Source organism: Rousettus aegyptiacus, unplaced genomic scaffold (genome assembly GCF_014176215.1).
Source record: "Rousettus aegyptiacus isolate mRouAeg1 unplaced genomic scaffold, mRouAeg1.p scaffold_m13_p_2, whole genome shotgun sequence".
Lineage (NCBI taxonomy): Eukaryota > Metazoa > Chordata > Mammalia > Chiroptera > Pteropodidae > Rousettus > Rousettus aegyptiacus.
In genome coordinates, this window is record NW_023416295.1 from 5,241,784 (window position 1) to 5,258,875 (window position 17,092).

Consider the following 17,092-nt stretch of genomic DNA (forward strand, 5'->3'; position numbering starts at 1 on the left):
TGACTGAAGCATTCACTTGTTCACTGTTCACTCATTTAACAAAAATGTATTGAGCGCCTACACTGAACCAGGTGCTAGGCTTGGCCCTAAGGAATGCAATGGAAAAAAAGAAAAGAGACGCAGTCCTCCCGTGAAGCTGACAATCTGGGGTAGAAGGTAGATGTTAATCAAACAGTCATACACATTGATGTGTAGTTTCAAACTGAAATTCACAGCCTGGATTGGGCGAGCACAGAACACACTCCCAATGGCTGCAGCTTAGAGAGCGAAGGGGAAAGTCGGGTAAAATCAGGCTGGAGGGACAGCAGGGGCCGCGCCATGCTGGAACTGGCAGGGGAAATTAAGAATTTTGGGTTTTCACCTTAGAAATGATGGGAGGTACTGAAGTATTTCAATCAGGAGGGTAACACAATTAGATTTATATTCTGATAAGATCCCTCTGGCTTGAGGGAAGAAGATGGGTTGGAGGTAGAACAAGAATGAATGGGGCCCTAGTTAGAAGGGTGTTTGAACAATCCATGTAGAAAACGATGGTACCGAAGTCAAAAAATTTTAATCAAGAAATTCTGAGGGGGCCAAATCAACAAAGGAGTTGGACGTTAAGGGGAAGGGGAAAAGCTAATCAAAGGTAACGTCGTGTCTGCCAGCTTATACCACTGGATAGATGATGGTGACATTTACTGGGCCAGGATTATCGGATTGCGGTAGAGACTATCAGCTCAGTACGGGACATACTGAGTATGAGGTAACTTTGCAACATGAACAGATGATATCAAACAGGCAGCTGGATATGCAAGTCGGGAGCTCTGAGAACATCTGGACTGTGTTCAAATTTGGGAGTCACCAGAGAACAAATAGTAATTTAAGTCGGGAACACAGATGGGATCAGTCTAGGAAGAGTATGGAGTAAAAAGAGAAGGAGCCTAGAATTGAGACTTGAAGAGCCTCAAAGTTCAGCAGTCAGGAAGAAGAAAATCAAAATTGCAGAGACAAAAAAGGAATGTACTCTTCGAAAGAAGATATAAGAGAAAACTTGGGAGAGCGCTGTCAAGAAAATCAGTTTCAAGAAGATAGTGGGTTAATAAAGTTATACTCTGCTAAGACAAGGAAAATAAAAAAGTGAGTGTTCATTACCTAGCAGCATGGACGTCACAAGGAGCTTGGTGAGAGCCGTTTTAATAAAGCAATGGGAATGACAGCCAAAGAGAAATAAGCTGAGACATTGATGGGCAGACGCGGAACTAACGCACAGAGTAGACTCTTTTGTGAAGTCTGGCTATGAAAAGGGAGAGGTGAAATCCAAAGACAGAGTTTCCATTTGTTTTTGTTGTTGTTGTTGTTGCTATTATTGTCATTAAAGGGGAACTCTGAGGGCGCCCAAATACTGACAGGAAGGAACAGTTGAGAAGGTGGGCCCAAAGATAAATGACGGCTTCTCTGAGGGGAGGGAGGGGGTCGGGTACACTTTGACTAGTACTCCTCCACCACGCGCTGCACTCCTCCAGCTCACACGATTCACGCACCCTCCACTCCGACCGCACTCTTAAAACTGTACCCATTAGCGAACAGCCCAACTCCACACCCTCTCCCCTCTGTGACTCTCACCTAATTTCTCTAGCTCTTGGGATCCTTTCTCTGCAACCCCATGGTGGTATACTATGCTGTCCACATTTATCTGACCACGAAATCCTTTACAGCAGGTTCCACAGAAGATACACGGGGAAATAAACATCCTACTTCTGTCTGGCTCGTGTCCTACCCCTTCGGCACAAGCTTCCTAACCACAGCAGAACAAAGTAATACCTCCCTCATAAAGTCCTGAACAGTGATCTCATGCAGCTCTTACTTCAATGCGGTAGGTATTGAAGACCCCAGAATGTTAGCTCCAGAAGCGAAGGCGCTGTCTGTCTGTTTCACCGCTGTATCCCCACTGCCTAGTAGGGCACTGAAATGGGAATTATTAAAGAGAAGGGATTATGGCTTGTGCCTATTTGTAACAGTGCTCTATAAAGTACATTCAATAAATGCTCAATAGTATAATGATTTATTATGGCCTTATGTCAGAATGGGAATTAAAAAGATAAAATTTGATAATATACCTTGACACTGATGAAAAATGAAAATCTTCTATAGTGTTTCTTAACTCTAATTTTAATAATAGTTGTCCTCAAAATACTAAAACGTTTCCCCGTATTCCAGAATTTAAGAAAATCCTTACAAAGACAACTGAACCATCTTTCCCCTGCTTGTGAAATTCTTTTATAAATTTGTATAACACTCTAAAATCTCAGTGCCTATTATAAGATTTATCTGAATGCTAGAGTTTAATATTTTCATATCTTGATTATATACTTCCTGCCTATCATATCAGTAAAGGCGAGAAGTATATTAAGGATATTGTTAGGGTGGATCTAAGTACCATCCCCCTGCCTCATAAAGACAGAGTCATCTTAATGTCACTGAAGAACCAGAGTTCTGGTCACCAAAAAAATAAACACACACACGCGCACGCGCGCACGCACACACACACACACACACACAAATATAAGATTTGCAATGAGGCAGTGTACAAAACCAAAATCGAAAGAGATCACCCAAGGTCTTCTTAATATAAGCTTTGCTACCCAATAAAGCCCCAAAATGTTATGAGGCGGAAACTACTTCATTTTTCAACAAATAGCTTCATTTCTCATGTGTACTTTGTAGAGGACTTATTCTAAATTCAACCTCATGTTTCTCTCTCATATTTTATTACTACGATTAAAGCCATCTACAGCAGGGACCCCCAAGCTCTAGGCCACAGATATGTGCCAATCCTTAGCTCCACCTCAGATCATCGGGCATTATATTCTCATAGGAACACTGGTCTCTGGTGCCAAAAAATTTGGGGACCGCTGATCAACAGAATTACTAAATTTGAATGAATGAGATTACTTTCCATCCATTAAAGACCTTCACACCATTGGTACTTTCATCCCCCTGAAATTTATTCTATATTCTCTTTTTGGGATAAATGTGCAGACTTTGGAGACAAATTCTAGACAAAGCAGCAAAAGCCTTAGGTTAAACACAAATACCTTTAGAAACAAGAAGAAATCTCTCTTCATCCAGTGGGGGAAGGAAGGGAGAAACTTGTGAAATATAAAACGATAAGAACTAAATAAAAACTTCAATTTTTTTAATGGAAATCAGAATCTAAAGAAGCACAGGATGCACCCACTGATGTCAGAATTAATGTTTGACTCCAAACAGCAAAAGAAAGTGTAAAAAGAGGGTGGGGGTGGGGGGGATATTTTCAAAACATGGGAGAAATCACACTGGAATATCTCCACCGTGATCAGTACACTTGGGCAGTAACAGGATCAAATGATATTCTCTCCTGAAGTAATTCAGGGGCAGTACTCCAGCAGCGCTGAGAACGCCGCCCCAAGAGGCACTGGATGCCGTGATATCTATTCCATTAACTCCTGGTCCTCACTGTCAAATGAAGTCTGCCTGGGATCTTGTCACTTTTCTTCATTACTTTTGGGAAAACTTTTTTATCTTCTTATTTTGAAATTTTAAAAACATATACAAAGTAGAAAAAAAGATGCAGGACTGTATGTTCATTGTCAATTAATCAGCTAATGTTATTTCATCTACTCCTACACACACACACACACACACACACACACACACTTCATCTCTCCACAGATACATACATACGCATAGTAAATTATACTGAAGCACGTAGGAAGACTTTTAAATTCCCTTTTGAAAATTCTAAATCACAGGTCATAAATGGCAAAATGTTCTATTTAGCAAACAATTCAGCAACAACTAATATCATCACTTAGCGCCTTTACTTACATAAAGCAAACATTTTATGGAGCAAGGTTATCATACAAATTTCATGCTGGGATACAGAAGCAACTCTTCAATAACGGAGCTAAAAAAATAATTCACCTACTAGCTACATGCATAATTTAAATGGTAATCAAAGCCATCACCTACCTGCATACACTAATCTCACAATTAATGAGACAAAGGAAAAAGAGTTGCACGTGGCCAATTTTGACCAAGGCAATTTGGAAAAATATGTGACTTTCAAAATGCACAATCAACTGAACGAAAGGACTAAAATATACAAGAATTGAATGTGGTTTCCCCTATATTCTTATTATTTCGAATAAAATATCAGTTTTCACAAAAACTATTTTTTTAACTTTACACAAGAGATTAGTATCAATGTGACTTCTATGTTAGCTCTTTGTTTTTTAAAAAATCCGTCAGTTACATCATTACTTTCTTCTTGGAAAAATGTTGCCACAGCAGTGCCCACTCTCCGGGCTGTAGGTGAACCATCTGGAACGTACTACCTTCAGATTCATCCCGCCCCACGCAAGGCAAGGCCTCGGTAAGGATTACGCTCCTGCCGACAACGCAAGGTCCCTGCAGTGTCTTGCAGAACGCTCCCAGAACACATGCAAAGTTACGAGCAGTTGTCCTGTCCCATCGAAGTCACAGAGAAGGATTCTGGCATTATTGAAGGCATCTGGAGCAATGCAGGACACAAAATTCTAAATAGCCAAATGACTTAGACTAACTCCAGACCACAGACAGAAATACGAGGACACTTTAATGACCCACTATGCCAACTTGCTGATTTTGAATCTGGCCTGTCAGCTGAGTGCCCTGTACTGGGGGACCTGGGAGAGATCTAACAAGACCAACTGATTGTAGCCCTCCATCTGTGGAGAAATGATGTTCCATATTCACACCTGTCAACGTGAATGACTTTGAAAGATGGTGAGTCCAGAGTTTGCCGCTTTTCAAAACTCTGCATTTCCCAGATAAACACCTCTACCACCCAGAAGGGCATTGCCATCGATTTGTTTAACAGTTAACAACTAGGACAATTAATTTGTTTAATAGTAACAAATACGACAATTAAGACAGGTAACCAAAATAATTGCAAAAACACTGAAATGCAACTAAGACAAACCTGTGATATTTCTTCTCCTTGTTGCTTCAAAGACCTCAAACAGTAACCCAGGAATCCCTGCTTCTCCAGGGGACAAAGCAAACCTGAGGCCTGCGGGCTGGGGAGAAACGCTAGGCCCCCACCGCCACCCGCCTCCTCTGCTGTGCGAGCCTTCCGAGCAGGGGGCAGAGTGTGGGATGTCCAGAATCTTAGAATCATGTTAAAACTTTATGCTGCCAGTGCCCTACTTGTCGTTTATGGGGAAGCTACATCACTAAGGTCTTGCTGCCTCTAGATGCACATTAAATATGAAACATATTCTTACAGAGCACAATTCGTTAATCCAGATGTGAGGAAATCCAAAGTTAAGATTCCCACAGCAACTCTGGCAAACCCGTACACATGTATTTTGTATTACTTCAGATGACAGTGACCTTAAAGGAAATTTAGAAAGAATAAAAAACATTTTAATCTCCATACCTAATTATGAAGAACAACTCCCAACTCCCAGACAGAGCAGAGATTAAAAAACTACCTTCCATTGCAAGAGTGGAGCTCCTTCTTTGAGACAATTAACAAAGACTGGGCCAAGCACTGCAGAAGAGGCTGGAAGAAGCAATCTTTACCTGGCCTAAAGCACAGACAGTAGGGTTTCCTCTAAGCTTTCATTTTCGATTTGCTAAGACAACCAGCTATTAGATGTTTCAAACTTAATTTCAAATATTTAATACTGAAAAACATCTGCATTGTGATTCCATTTTATAAATTTCAAAAAACATGCAAAATTAAATAACAACTTAAGGATATAAACTATATGGTTCAATTATGAAGAAATGATATAACTCGGGTTACCTCTAAAAGAGGAAGAGATAGGATTAAAAACAGGATCATAGAGAATTTCGATGGCAATAACAATTTTTTTCTTAAACTAGGTGTTTGGGTACATGGATGTCCATTGTCTTATTATTCTATATACCTCACCACATATTTTGCATACATTATTTTGTAACTTATCAGCACTAAATAAAAGACTACAATTTTAAAACTAACAAGACTATGTAGAATGCATGTAAAGGCATATGTAGTCTTTTAATTCTAGATTCAAACTCTGTCACTCGAAATCTGGTTCCATCATGTCCTTCTAATTAGTCACCTGTTAGGAGTTGGCAAAATCCTTTATTTTCATCTTTTCTTCTGAAATTGTACCAACAAGGAGATTCATGGAGGTGGGACAGGCTTACAGCAATGGGCAATACGCTCTTTGATTAACTTCACTGAGAACAACTGGCGTTGACTTCAAGGAGCTCCAGCAAAGACAGCACTTGCCAGAACTCAAGGGGAAAAAGGTTTGCATAAGATAATTAAAAGCACTGCAGGAAGAATGATGTTATTTGAATAATAAGATATTTCCCTATTAATTATTTTTTTTAGCTGATCAAAATAATGAAACCCTGGTTGAAATCTCAGCTCTCAATTCTTCTGAGATACAAAAATTAGAATGAGCACATCCTGTGTCACAGCCGATTCTGCATGTTGTGGGCAGTTGTGCGTTCAATGACAGTACCATACACACTCTTCCCTGCCAGCCAGAAGTTAAAAAGTCCCAGGGAACCGGGCATTAGAACAGTACAAGATTACACAATGACTCTTAAGTTGAAGTAGGATTCTGGATGCCTGAAGAAGTGGGATACTCTCGTAGCATGGTAAACTGACTGCTGAGACAATCAATAAATGAGTATGCTGAGTTCCTTGGAAGGAATTTTATGAACACAGGATTTAAGATTTCTTATCCAATAAACGATGCAATCACAAGTACCAAAAAAGTAGAACTAAAGATGCTATACGATGTTATTAATCAATCGATAACCTGTGAATTAATCATGTGCAAGTCCACACTAAGCAATAAAAGGGAATGTTAAAAGATACCCCCTATGTCAGAAGCATGCGGCAGCTGAAGAGACAAAAAGTATCAAAATGTTGTTTTAAAGCCATCGACAATATTCCGTAGTTCAGGTCAACCGCTCTAGTCGCCTCCTACCCACATTCACAACCAATTCTGCTAAACACATGCCCCGCTCTTCCCACCCCACGCACTGTAGTAGCTCTTCTCTCCTCCTCTAATACCTTATCCTCCTTAAAGAAACCTATAAAATTGGACTTGCCCTTCAAAGGTTGAACTCAAAAGCTTCCTGCATCTTTGGAAGTCTTTTATAACCTCCACACTCCCTTCTAATCTTTCACAATTCTTCTCTGTCAATTACGGTGCCTTCCCTACTCTTACTCCTGTTTTAGCTTTATACTTGTCTTATCCCTCCTACTGAAGCAGGAGTAATGGAAAGAGCAGAAGTTGTGAAAACTCTGAATTTAAAAGTGAACATTAACTGTCTAACTTTAACCAAGCCAAACTACCTTTCTTAAGCCTGTTTCCAAATACACAAAGTAGGGAAATTATTATGTACTTGCATTACTTCTTTAAAAAATATGGTGTGTTTGTGTCCGAGAGAGACAAAGACAAAGAGAATGCAAAAATATATGAGAATAATAAAAAAGGACAGAAAAGCAGTAGTTAGTAGAACTGTGTCTCATACGTTCAAAAAATTAGAGGAAATATTGAACAGGTTAAGAGACATTAAAGATATTAAAAAAAGATCCAAATCAAACTTCTAGAGATAAAAACTATGATGCCTGACATGAAAAACAGACTGGATTTAATTAACAGCAAATTAGACACTGCCGAAGAAAGAATCAGTAAACTTGATAATATAGTAATAGGAACTATCCAAAATGCGGGGGGGGGGGGGGACAGAAAGAAAAAATAAACAGCATCAGTAAGCTGTGGAACAACTTCAAGCAACCTAATAAATGTGTAACTGAAATCTGCAAAGGTAAGGAAGGAGAGAGGTGAGTACAGAAAAAACATTTGAAGAAAGAGTTGAAAATTTTCCAAAATGATTAAAAACTATAAAATCACAAATCCAAGAAGGTCAATGATACAAATCACAAGAAACATAAAACTATACGAAGACAGATCATAATCAACTTTCTTAAAACCAGTTTAAAGAGAAAATCTTAAAAGCAGCAGAGAAAAAGGACCTATTAAGTTTGAAGGAACAGAGAAAAACTGTCGATCTAGAAATCTTTATGCAGCAAATATATCTTTCAAAAACAAAAGCAAAATACAAACTTTCTCAGACACATGAAAGCTGAAATAATTATCACCAGCAAATGTGTATGACCAGAAGCATTAAATGAAGTACTTAAAGTAGAAGGAAAGTAATAACAGATGCAAACTATCCCACAAAATTAAAGGAAAGGTAATAGTGCTTCCTAACCCATTCAAGGTTGTCAGCATTGCTCTGATACCAAAGCGAAAACAAAGATATCACAAGAAAAAATATCTCAAACTAGTATGTCGTAACCATAGATGCAAAGTTTTTAAACAAAATTTTAGGAAATCAGTCCCAAAAATATATAAAAAGAACAGTACATCAGGACCAAGTAGGGTTTATCTCAGGAATGCAAGGTTATTTCTAATATCTGAAAATCAATGTAATTCATCATATTAAGAAACCAAAAATGAAGAAATATATGATTTCAGTAGATTCAGGAAAAGTATAACAAAAGCCAACATTCATTTCTGATAAAAACTCTCAGTAATCTAGGAATAGAAAGAATGAATGACAAAGAGCCCATACAAAATGCCTACGGCTATCATCATACTTAACAGCAAAAGACTGAAAGCTTTCTTCCTAAGATCAGGAACAAAACGAGTATGTCTGCTCCCACTGCTTCCGTTTAACACTGGATGGGAATTATAGCCAGTGCGATAAGAAAAAGAATATAAAAGATCAGAAAGGAGTAAAATTGTCTGCATTCACGGATGACAATCTTTATGTAGAAAATCCAATAAAATCTATAAAAAAAGCAACTAGAATTAATAAGCATAACCAGATTGACAGTACAAATGTACAATTATCAATGTACAAATATCAATCATATTTCTATATATTAGCAACAAATATTCAAAAATATAAATTTTTTAAAAACATCATTTCCATAGCATCAAAAAATATACAATACATAGGGATAACTGTGACAGAAAAAAAAGTACAAGATTTGCCCATAAAAAAGTACGAAATATTGTTTAAGAAACATTAAAGAAAACCTAAGTGGATACTATAGTATGTTCATGGGTTGAAAGACTCAACATTCTTAAGATAACAATTCTCCCCAAATTTGGATACATAGATTCAATATAATCCCAATCGAATTCTCAAGCAGACTTTTTTGAAAAGCTAACAAGCTGATTCTGAAATTAATACAGAAATGAAAGAACTTCATAGAGCCAAAATCTGGAAAAAGAACAGTAAAGTTGAAGGACTTACACTATCTGATTTCAAGTCTTGTTATAAAACTACAGTAATCAAGTCAGCATAGTATTGGTATCAAGATAGACAAATAGGTCAATAGTGAAACGGGCCAGAAATAAAACCACACACATATAAGTAGATTTTCAACCTAAGTACAACCTAGATACAAGACAATTTAGTGAAGGAAAGGTCTTTTCAACAAATAGTTCTTGAACAGTTGGATTCCATGTGTACAAAAAATAAAATAAAATTTGATCCATACTTTGTCTACACATAAAAATTAACTCAAAGAGGACCATAGATCTAAATGTAAAACCTAAAACTAAAACTTCCAGAATTTAAGAGAATGTCTTTGTGATATCAACTTAGGCAAAGATTTCTTAAAGTAACAAAAGCACAATCCATAAAAGAAAAAAATTATAAATGGGACTTTATCAAAATTAAGAACTTCTCTTCAAGACATCATTTAGAGAATGAAACCCGAGTGGAAAAAAATATTTGCAAATCTTATGTCTGAAAAAGGGCTTACAACCAAAATAAATTCTAAAATTCAGTAATATGAAAACACAAAACCCAATTAAAAATGGTCAAAAGATTTGAACAGACAGTGCACCAAAGCTATATAGATAGTAAATAAGTTCATGAAAAGATGCTCAGCATCACTAGTCATTAGGGAAATGCAAATTAAAACCACAGTGAGATACCACCACAAATTAGAACATCTAAAATTTTAAAGACTGACCATACCAAGTGCTGGTATACCACTTTGAAAAACTTTGACGGTTTCTTTAAAAGTTAAGTATATATCTACCTTATAATCCAGCCATTCTACTCCTAAGTTTTTTGGGTTTTTTTATGGTGACATTGGTTAATGAAATCCAGTAAGTTTCAGCTGTACATTTTAACAGTAAGGCATATATACATTTACACTGTGGGTTCACCTCGCATAGCTAGATTTCTTTCTGTCACCACATACTTGACCCCTTTTGCCCTATCTACCTCCCCACTCCTCTCTGGTAACCACGTCCATGAGTCTCTCTTTGTCTGTCCTGTTCATTTGTTGCTTTTAGACTTATATCCCACATAAGTGAATGATATCACTTATATGTGGGATACTCCTAGATATTTATGTAGCCAAGAGAAATAAAAGTGTATGTCCACACAAAGACTTATACACAAATTTCACAGTAGCCTATTTGTAACCAAAACTGGAAACAGTATGTCCATCAATAGGTGAATGTATTAATAAACTGTGCTATATCCAGACAAAGGAATATTACTCAGAATTAAAGAGGAATCAACTACTGATACACTAAAAAACATGGATGAATCTCAAAATAATTTTAGTGAATGAAAGAAGCGTAACTACATACTGTATGATTTCATTAATATAAAATTTTAGGAAATGAAAATTAATATATAATGAGAGAAAGATCAGTGGTTGTCTAGGATGGGGGTCAAGAAGCCAGGGATGTGAGAAAGCTTTGGAGTGATGGATATGTTCACCCTCTATTTGTGATGATGGTCTCATGAGTCCACATTGTGCCAAAACCTAACAAACTGTACTTCTAAATACATAGTACATAGTATGTCAACTATACTTCTGTAAATCAGCTATAACAAATACGGTCCTGATAATTAATAATCCTTCATAATACAAACTGGGCCCTAATGCATTCACTAAAAATTGTTAATAATGTGTATTTTTGTCATGTAATTCATAAGGCACCATTCTCAAACTATTAAGACTGATTTGAACTGGCAAAATTCAGTAAATCATAAAGAAAATAAATCTCTTATTGGAGCAAAAGCTCTCTGAACAATTCAAATATTTTTTTCATTTAAAAAAATTTAAAATAACTAAAAAGAATAGCAAACCACGTAAACTGTTGATTTTAAGTAGAATTGTCCAAAAATAACAATGTGTTAGTTACTACCTCCTTTTTTGTATAATTGCTGCTACACTTTCATACTCAGCCCTTTAAACCTGATTAAAGCTGACCTCTTTAATCAGCGGAGAGAAAGGAGCAACTATTTCCCACGAGATGATATGCTCTCCTAATGAGGTGAAGTTAAACAGAAACGTTAGGGCTTCTCTCTGAATCCCTCAGCACCCAGATAATCACCACAAACCTCTCTTCCTCATCAAAGCCTAATGGGAGATAGAAACAATCCAATTTCATCAAAGGAAGCCTGCAGAGGAACCTAACGAACAGAGTCCTTCAATTAGCATTATATAACTTCCTGCCTCCTCCTGGTTTGGGCGCCCAAGCCCTCAAGTCTATCAGATACTCCAACAATCACTTTCCTTCATTTAAAGGCTTGACACTCCTACTAAATCAGCCCACTTCATTCCTTGCCCTTTTCTTTATCACTCCTATAGCATTTATGTTGATGTTCTCATGCCTGGTGTAAATGCTGAAATCAGAACCTGACTGCAGGAAGTGGCACGATGCACTGTAATGAAAGAAATATGGGCTTTGGAATCAGACAGACATGAGTCCACACTTCGGTTCTAACACTGATTGCCTTATGACTCCCATTTTCTCAATAAGAGTCAAATCATCTTCCTCATTGGACAACAATTGGTAGTAAATGACACGATGCGTGTAAATTACTTGACAAATAGAAAGGGATCCATAAATTAAAATCTCCGCAATAAACCGCAGTTTTAAAAATTGGGGGGGGGGGGGAGGTAGTTTCTTTAGACTAATAGTTGACTAAATTTGACTAATTCTAGACTCAACACTAGAGTTAAATCACATAATTGCAACTCTGGGGCATCAAGTTCTTGCTATGGTTCCAAATAAAATGCTATCTGAGAAGTCCCCATTGTCAAATCTTTCTGTCTCCTGTTACATGACACAAAGGAGCATCCTGTTCAGTTCCACCACCACCCTCAGGCCACTACAGACAACAAGAATTCTGGCCAAGTCTCCCTGACATCATCAATAACGGCAGAGACAGCTGGACCTCAGAAGAAGACGGGTCTATCACAGCCCACGGTTTGATTTGTACACGTGCTCAGTATGTATGAGTGAAAATGAATTTTATTTCCCTGTATAAAGCAACTTCCCGTATAAAGCAAAATATATATATATATAGAAGGGTAAAATAAGAGGACATTCTAAAAGCTAGATTCTATGAGGCTGGTCATACAACATTACGGGAAAGCAATCTGGGATAAAAGGGTAAACTAAAATCTTCCTCATACGACAAAATCCTTTGTTACACTTTTCTGCCCTTAAAATATTGAGCTATGTCAAAATCACTTCCAGTCCAATACCCAAAATCAACTGGTCCTTAGGCATTTTGAGATGAGCACTATAAAATGTGGTACAAATATAATTCTTTCAAAAATACCTAGCAGCAATGAAGCCCTCGAAGAAGCATAACCTTTGTCTCAAAAATAAATCAACTAACCTAAAGAGTTTAATGCATTAGGCTTTTCATTTCTGATGGTTTCTTCATTAAATTTTCATCAAAATTTGCAAAACCCAAGTAAGTATACGTGTCATGGGCAAATGTACGCAATAAAGAAAGTGTTAAGAAAAGGTGAGGAAGTCTTAACTCTGATTGCAAACGTCAAAAAATTATTCAACTGCAGAAGGACCAAAGTAAATTTGATTAATACAATTAAGGATATGAAATCAATGAAGTTCAAAATTTTATGTAGAGCTACCTCTTAGGCAATAAAAGTCCTGAAGACAATCAATTCATCAAAAAATATTTCCTACGCATCTAACATGCCTCAGCATAATGTTATGGAGATGTGGGAATGTTTCTGTACGTCTCTGGTACTTCCCATCACAACATGTAGGCAGGCCGAAGCAGAAGAGGCACCCACCCTAGAGCTGAAAGACTAGAACTCTAGTCCCGACTCTGCCTGACTCACTAGATGCCTGTCCTTGGGCAAATGAGGAAAACGTCAGACTCAATTTTCTCCAACAGGATGACTTCTAAGGCTTCTTCCACTCTGGGTCTACTAATCTAAGCTGAAGGACAAGAGAGAGGAACTGGGTCTTAAAAGAACTGGGAGGATTTGAATTACCCGATGGGAGAAACGATATTCCAGGGAGGAGCATGAAGGTAAAAATGAACACATCTTGTATGATTCGCTTACATGAGATATCTAGACTAGCCAAAATCCAGGAAACAGAAAGTAGAAGGGGGGATGCCAGGAGCTGGGGGCGCGGGGCAGAAACAGAGAGTTGTTCAATGGGTACAGTTGTAGTTTTGCAAGATAACAAGGTCCTAGAGATTTGTTATATGACAACGTAAATAGAGTTAACACCACTGAACTCTACACTTGAAAATGATTAAGAAGGTAAATTTTATGTTTTTATTACCACAGAAAGAAAGTCATGGAAATTAGTGTCCTAGAGGTGACACTGAGGCAAAAATATTTCAAATCAACTAACATCTAGTGTCCAATACTAATCTTTAAAATTCCTTTTCTCCCAATTAAAAGTAAAAGTGGACATGTCTTGCTAGTGGGACACAGAGGCTTTCCCAACAACAACAAAGCTCGGAAAAGCATCCAATACCAAGCAGGGTTAGAAATACGAAGCGGGCTATTCAAACACAGTCTAATTGTGTCATCCGCACCTGCAATCCAGCCTAAGTCCCTATGTCAAACCATAAAGGTTCCTCTTTACTCTAAGGATAAACAAAAAACCAAAAACGCCTCAACTTGCTTAAAAGGCCCAGCACCCTTTGGCCCACCTCTCCAACCCCTTCATCCCTACGCCCCGTGATTCTTCTACATCCTTTCCGCTCCATCCATCGAGCTGTACCGTAAGACCCCAGTCCTCTTCATTAACTCCGCCATCACAAGTTCTTTGCCCCTGCAGTCTGCTCTAACTGGAACACTCTTCCTTTCCTGTGCATCTTTCAGATTTCAGTTCAAATGTCACTTCTCTGACTTCCCTAACTCAAATACTTGTCACAGTTGCAATTTACATGTGTGTGATTCTTAATATCATCTGCTGAGGACAAGGGCCATGTATGTATTCACCCTCCCCCATTTCCAATGCCAAACACAGTAACTAATATAAAGTAAGCTCTCAAATATTTGTTAACTAAGTGAATAAATGGGCCAGAAACATAAGAAAGCAATAAACATCGCAAGAGGTCTCCTTAAGAGTGTGCATCTTTGCAAAATGAATCTTCGGAGAATGCCCAAAGAAACGGAGCCGAAAATCCCTATTCAATTCTTGGGGGGGAAAAAAAGGTAAATTCAGATACCTACACAGGCATACCTCGGAAATACTGCAGCTTCAGTTCCAGACAACTATAATAAAGTAATGCAATAAAGCAAGTAGTAATCTTTTTGCTGGTGGAGGGTCTTACCTTCCATTTGCAAGAAAAGAAAAAAAGAGGAAAAAAAAAACAAAACACCTATGAAGCACAATAAAAAGAAGTATACCTGTATAAATTTCTTTGGCCCTTCTGTCTCTAGCCAAACACTCAGCATCAAAGGCGGGTAGGTTAAACACACACACCAAAGATCACGCAGAACTACCAGGTGCTGTCTAACTGTTGTTTTTGGTATTTCCTGACACAGTGCCTGCTACATAGGAAGCATACTGGAAGCGAAGGGAAAACATTTCACAAGACTCTTAAGTATGCATGAAACTGTAACTGACTCTACTTAAACTGTGGTGTCGCCTAGAAGACACCAACCACAGAAGTTGACACCAACTGCAGAAGCAGAGGAAAGAATCTCTACATGGCAAAGCCCCACGCTAGTAGCCTCATCGCATGAGATCTCAAATACAAAATTGCCAGATATGTGCCAAGAGTGAAAGAAATGTATACTGCCATCGAGTGACCCTAGAAATTTAAATACTACAAAATGTCACGAGACCATTACCCAACCCCTTAAAAATATAAAGTATTAAGGATTCTCTGTCCCCTCCAAGACAATATAGATACAATTACAAGTTGTCCCTGAAAACTCAGACCCATACTGATTACTCCCGCCACTGACTTTGCATTTAAACAAATGCTATTTTATAGTTTTCCTAAAATTTAATGTGTGTTGTGTCATTTCTTATATATATCCTTCCGGGTGCACATAACACTGTAGGTGCTTAATAAATACTTATTGAACTAAAATGAAATTACACTATTTTGAATAATGGATTTTGATAAACTCCTGAATTTTATTCCCGAATAATGTCATTCCCCAAAATTGTTCATATGCCCCAGTTTTAGTTCCACCATCAGTGGATTAAATATAAGGTCATTATCCACCAGTGCTCAAATAAGACACTCCGTTAATAGAGCTTTTCGGTCCCTTGCAGTTCCATATAAATTTCAGTTTGTCAATTTCCAGGAAAAAAAAAAAAAAGGCAACTGGGATTTCGATAGTGTGTTTAATCTGTTAACAACACCTTCCCCTACTTTCTCCAACGTAGCAAATTTCACTTGAAATTCTCCTAAACCTCCTCAGTCCCAGGGAGAGTTCCTTCTGTATAAACCTGGAAGATACAAAATCTAAGCTACAGAATACTAACTGCACATCACTAAAGACTGGAAAAGCTAATTACCAAGAAAAGGATCAGTTCGAAATAGTCAATTCAATGAGTCTCCACAATCCGCCAAGCAGATACAGTGTATCACTTTGGAAAGCATCGGGCAAACATCCAGCATTATAGCCGAGTGGCTGCTGTTCCAGGCTCCTGAGGCGCCCCATCCCTGCCCATCCCAAACATCATCCACAGGTGACCCGAGCCTCGAGAAGCATCCTCTTTACTGCAACCGGCTCTGTTTAATTCTGGTTTTCCTCCTCGCGTACCGCACTGGGCTACAGGAGAGGGCGGGGGGCGAGCAGCGGGGCCTCGGAAGCCAGGTCTGCCGGGAGCAGGGGGCGTGGGGTGGGCAGGGGCGAAGCCAGGGCCCGGGAGAGATGCCGGAGGCGGAGGGCGCTCGGCCGGGGCCGCCGCCGGCGCCCCACGAGGGGCCGCGAGGCCCGGCGGGCCGGACCCGGGTCGGTCCTCGGAAGGGGTCGAGGAGGGGCGCGCGCAGCGGGGGCGGGAGGCCTCACCCTTGCTCCCGGGAGGCCGGCGCCGCCGCGGTCCCGCAGTTGCTAAGGAGAAAGCGCTTCCGGGTCACGGGCGCGGCGGTGCGGGGCGCAACGGTGGCCGGAAGGGGCCAAGAGCGGCGCGCGAGGCGGGCGCGCGAGGCGAGGGCGCGGCGCGGGCGGTGGTCTGCGGCAGCTGCGCGGCGGCCGCGGCGAAGGGGCCGGGTGGGGGGCCCCGCGGCTTCTCCGGTCTCACCTCGCGGGGGCGACCTGCTGTAGCCGGTGGCTCTCGCTGGGCGACCTCGGGGACGCCTTCCCGGCTGGCGTCGAACCCCCGCTCCGGAGCCGGCTGGCGTCGGTGCCCTCCCGCCCCCGCTGCTGAGCGCCCCCCACCCAGGCCCCCCACGGCCTGGGCTCTCACCCCACGGGTATCCCCCGGGTGCAGCCTTGCCCTCCTTTTCCTGTGACAGGGTTTTACCCAGCGACACCTGCCCAGAGCTCGGTGCAGGGTCGGCACTGGGGTCACAATGCGGGCCCCCCCGGCGGGGAGCCTGCCCTCAGAATGCTGAGGCTGCTGGGAGGGCGGGCAGCAGTGTCCTGCATGGTAGGACACGCGAGGTCAAAGGGGCGACGGGAGCCTTCCGCAGGAAGCCTGTCCAGACACAAGTGGGGAAAAGCCGATGGTGGCAACGCCAACCAAATGACAAGGGTAAGGGAGAAAGCGTTTCAGGT

At 40.0% G+C, this 17,092-nt stretch overlaps 1 protein-coding gene across 3 annotated transcripts in view; it reads right to left on the bottom strand.

The window, feature by feature from the left end:
- Positions 1 to 16,460, bottom strand: part of DIS3L2 (DIS3 like 3'-5' exoribonuclease 2) — a 261,768-nt gene extending 245,308 nt beyond the window's left edge. For 2 of the 3 annotated variants that reach the window (XM_016134710.2, XM_036237968.1), the window contains exon 1: positions 16,385 to 16,460. The gene's annotated coding sequence lies outside the window, so the exon portion shown is untranslated. Of the gene's footprint in view, positions 1 to 15,887; positions 16,261 to 16,384 lie in introns of those variants that run through there. The other variant, XM_016134709.2, reaches the window with a different exon arrangement.
- Between the last annotated feature and the right edge of the window lie 632 nt (positions 16,461 to 17,092).